Source organism: Salvia splendens, chromosome 11, assembly GCF_004379255.2.
Source record: "Salvia splendens isolate huo1 chromosome 11, SspV2, whole genome shotgun sequence".
Classification (NCBI taxonomy): domain Eukaryota; kingdom Viridiplantae; phylum Streptophyta; class Magnoliopsida; order Lamiales; family Lamiaceae; genus Salvia; species Salvia splendens.
This window is the reverse complement of record NC_056042.1, coordinates 22,322,608-22,327,299: the sequence shown is the minus strand read 5'-3', so window position 1 is coordinate 22,327,299 and position 4,692 is coordinate 22,322,608. Positions and strand designations below refer to the sequence as shown.

At 34.3% G+C, this 4,692-nt stretch overlaps 1 long non-coding RNA gene across 1 annotated transcript; it reads right to left on the bottom strand.

The window, feature by feature from the left end:
• Window positions 1–1,326: 1,326 nt before the first annotated feature.
• LOC121755250 lies at window positions 1,327–3,413 on the bottom strand. Its single transcript, XR_006040679.1, has 3 exons — window positions 3,221–3,413; window positions 3,077–3,108; window positions 1,327–1,887 (listed from the first exon to the last, which is right to left on the bottom strand). It is a non-coding gene; the product is annotated as an uncharacterized LOC121755250 (long non-coding RNA).
• Window positions 3,414–4,692: the final 1,279 nt, after the last annotated feature.

Below are 4,692 nucleotides of genomic sequence, written 5' to 3'. Positions count from 1 at the left end.
TTCATGAATTTCATCGTAATAAGCAGAACACATTCAACAATATACTTTAAGCAATTAAAAAAGCACAAGAGTTGGAAAATGCATGCTCATTTACAATTACAGTCCCAAAGAAACAAGTTTCATCTAGACATTTAACAAACAAGAGTTGTGTTTCTTGTAGCACAGTGAAGCTTAATAAAGAAAATAACATTCGTTAAGAAAAACAACTACATTTTAAAAGTACCATATGCTAAAATCACAAATCTAAACAAAACAAACTACGGTATGTATCCTAACAAAACAAAAAAGAACATACGATAAAACGCAAGCAATAGATAAACCTTCCTACCAAAGCAAACATAAATAAGACTTTCATTTCTCGCTAAGAATGCGCATCACGTAAATGTCACGGGCCTCATCAGGTAAGCCCATAAAGAAATCTAGTCTATCTCTTTCTTTGATGAGGGTGTCACAATATAAAGTTTGTCGTGAATAGTCAAACTAGGGATTTGACCCAACCGATCGTATAACTCATTTCTTGCCTTTCTTAAATCAACTTCATAACCAATTTTGTTGGACAAGACCTCCATTCAGGAATTGTTGTCCTTGTGCATGTTGGTAAGCAAATCAAGGAAACCATCTGTCACATAACCTACTTTGCATTTCTTACTAGACCGTTTTGGAGGCGGGTCTTCTCTCTTGTCTTAGGTGTCCTTCGTTGCATCGTTGGGAACGATATCTTTAGCATTCTCGTTGGCCAAAATGTCTTCTAGGTTGACATGGTAATTAGTACCATCAACTCTCATGTTCCCTATATTGTCATGTCCATCTTGTCCATTAATAGCTTCGAGAATATCCACAGCGTTCTTGTCATTCACTCGGTCATGACCAAATATTTCTTTTCAATCCTCCCAATACGGTCAGGACTTGTTACGCATAGATCTAGCATTTTCGTCAACCTAAGTCATAAAGAATAAATATTTGAAGAATTGTGAGCATAAGCATCCCAACCCATAAGGAAGTCAACCCAATTGAAGAAAAGAAGAAAGAGAGTTCAAAGAATGAACTAGCCGTTGAAGGTTTTGCAAATTCTGTTTGCATTCTCTCATTTATTTAGGCCGTTTGAGGCAGTTAGTAGAAGATGGTATATTGTGTAAAACTCAGCTGAGTAAGAGAAGTATCATCGAAAGTTCATTTTTCTCATTGAATAAGATTTGCATTTTACAGTTTTCTCATTTTCTCTCAAGTTCTTAGCTTCATTCTATCTTCTTTCTTTTCTCAAGTTCTTCACAAATAATAACAAAATATAGTAAAGATAATATTATAAATAAATCTAAAAAACTCACGTCCGAAAATATATTTTATATAAATTAATTGTATGATGATAGTCAAACAAAGTAATAATAAAACATAAATAAATAATCTTTGTGGCACGCTTATTACTCACACAAAGTGAATATGATAATTCACATCAAACCCATAAATATATTCTGGTTTCTCATCGTAATTTAGTGGAACAAATTAATAATCGAAAATGAATAAATAAACACCTTGGTATTATCAATACCTTGATGATTTGCTCCCATTGTTCGTCCTCACACTCGATCCTACGATCGCCATTGAGATTGAATCCAATCCCGCTACGACTAAGAATATTCACAGCGAGGAATAACTCCTCTTCAACGTAGTAATTTTTGATGATATGTGTGGGGTAGCCCTTAAACCAGTGTTGGGGAAGTCCCGTTTCAAAGCATCTTCAGTTTGAAGAGGTATCCGTTTCTGATACCATTTTCCGATTTCCATCCTTGCCCTATTATGTCCTTCAAAGAAGCTAGTAGGACTTTTTCTTCACTATAAGACTAGCCACGTCTTGTCTTTTCACTCCTAAGCTTGTTACGCCCCATATCACTACCACATGTGGAGAAGATAATATCGAAACCATATCAAAATAAATCTATATAGTCAATTACTACAAAACTACAAAGCAAGTAGTATTTACTAATACAAAATGCAAAGATACGAACTTTGATATCAATACACGTGATAACTGAGGCTTTGGCAACAAAATACAATCTTATAACGAACAAACAATGTTTCAATGGACCCTAGTTAGCAAATAACGAACAAACAATGTTTCAATGGACCCTAGTTAGCAACAATGAGAACCAGCAGAAATATTGTTTTCAAAAAAAAGGGGAGCTCTCTCGAGACTTAAGCAATGTACAAGAAATCTTACAAAACACTCCTTAGAAGCAAATCCTAAAAAAAGTCCATGTATATTATATGTTATTATCATTATTATGGGAGTTCAGATTTTATGTTTCTCATTATCAATTGAATTTTGGTCTTTTTCCCCTTCATCATGATTACTAGTAGGGGTGGCACGGTACGGTATACCGCACTGAAAATGTCATACCGCATACCGTACCGCAAATTGCGGTATGAGAAAATGTCATACCTATACCTTACCGAATTTTTCGGTATGTCAATATTTGAAAACCTTTACCTTACCGACATTGCGGCGGTACGGTATACCGCGGTATACCACAAATCATACTTGTTTGATTTATAAATAATAAATATATTAAGTATTATAATTTTATAAATAATAAATATATTAAATATATATAATTATTAACGGTATATACCGCAATTTTGCGGTATATACCGTAATTGCGGTATGATGCGGTATACCGTGGTATATGCAAAATTCATACCTTTGTCGTACCTTAATCTAACGGTAAGGTATCATACCGTACCGAAAAATGCGGTATACCGAAAATGCGGTATTTTTGGTATTTTTTCAGTACGGTAAGTGCGGTATTTCGGTATATTTTGCCAGCCCTAATTACTAATTGAATTGAGTAGCAGCCCATTATCTGCGACTCCAACTGAATATAGTCCATAAGTTTACATTCAAATCAATTAGAGTGGAAAAAACCCAATATAAAATCACTGCATTAAATATTATACCCAATGTCAAATATTACTATTAAACCTTGATCTCGTGAAATAATGCAGTATATGAGTAAATCAAGATGACCACTTTGCGATTGATTAATAAATTTGTGATGGAGTGTCACGCATAATCTTGTACCTTCCATTTTGAACCTTGATGCTCAGCCATGCCTAATCAACAACGAGAAAAACCGATTAATGCAAAAAACAAACAATACAAATTTTGCACGGTAAAGAAGGAACAAAACTAATGCACGAAACAACCACTACAAATTTTGTATACCTCCTGTTGCAATTTTTGTTGGACTGCCTAAATTAGGCAAATGAGAGGAGTCTTATTTATAGAAAACTTAAAGATGGATACATGCTTCATGAACTAAACGTGGAGAGAGTGAATTAATATGGCTGAAACACTTGAGAAGTGAAATGATGAATGAGTAATGGAGACTTGAGAGATAGAGATGAGAGATGAGAGAGTGGAGTAATGGAGCGGTAGGAGAGAGATAACACGTCTTTTCTCAAAATTTAAAGATAACCCTAATTAAAATGAAAGTTAATTAAATGTACGATTTTAAGAAAATTAATGTCGTCTAATTATTTAAAGGATAATATTGTAATAATTACCTACTTTAATCTATTATCTAGGAAACTCTATCAAAAAGCGTAAAAATAAAACTGATCTTTTTCTAAAACCCACCAAACATCCTAATAGATTATTTATCACATTTAGTTAAGATAATTAACACAACTAATTATTTTTCTTAGGATAATTTCACCAAGCTACTAAACTATGTCTAATAGAAAACAGACACGTGGACATTCTTTACAAATAAAAATAAAAGACTAAATTATCTACAAAAATCAAGAAATCACGTTTACAATTACTGGTTCTCCTCTCTTCACCGGTGAAAGACTCAATTCTGATACATCTAATATCATATCATAAAACAGTACATATACACTCCAGTCTAATAGCTTAAAAAACACCCAACAATTAAGAAATACAAAACCATTAATAAAGAAGTACTCATCTTTCAAATCCAAGCCCCTTGGCCTAGCGGTAAAGGGCGCTTAGATACAGCGTCTATCCTGGAGGTCACGAGTTCGACCCCTGGGGGTGACAGTTTGGGGGTTAATTTCCCTTAGGGGTGACAGTTTACTTACTTGTACTCATGTTTGGGGGTGACAGTTTACTTGTTTGTACCTAACCAGACAACGAAGCGCGTCTCGGTGGTAAGACGCTTCACCTCTGACCTATAAGTCGGGGGTCCGAGTCACTTCGGGGGTAGATGGGGGCTCATCGTTGATCCTCCTTGATGAAAAAATGAAAAAAATGAAAAAAATACTCATCTTTCAAATGCATTAAATAACCATTCAAAAGTTTCAATTGTTTCGTCGTATAACAATGCCGCACCAAACACAATTGTTTGGTCATGATGCTTTATGCAGATGAACAGAGCAACTGGTCTACCATCTTAAGATTTTCTATATGTAGTATCAAAGTTGGCAACCAAAATCATATACTCCCTCCGTCCCAGTTTAAGAGTCTTATTTTACCATTTTCGTTCGTCCCAATTTAAGAGTCTTATTTTACCATTTTCGTTCGTCCCAATTTAAGAGTCTCATTTAGAATTTACCATATTTGGACATAAAATTTAACCTCGTTGTTAAAGAAATTTACACTCAAATGCCATTATTTTCGTAAAAATAAAACAAAAGAAACACCTTTACATACAAAAAGTCAAAAGGGTCCCA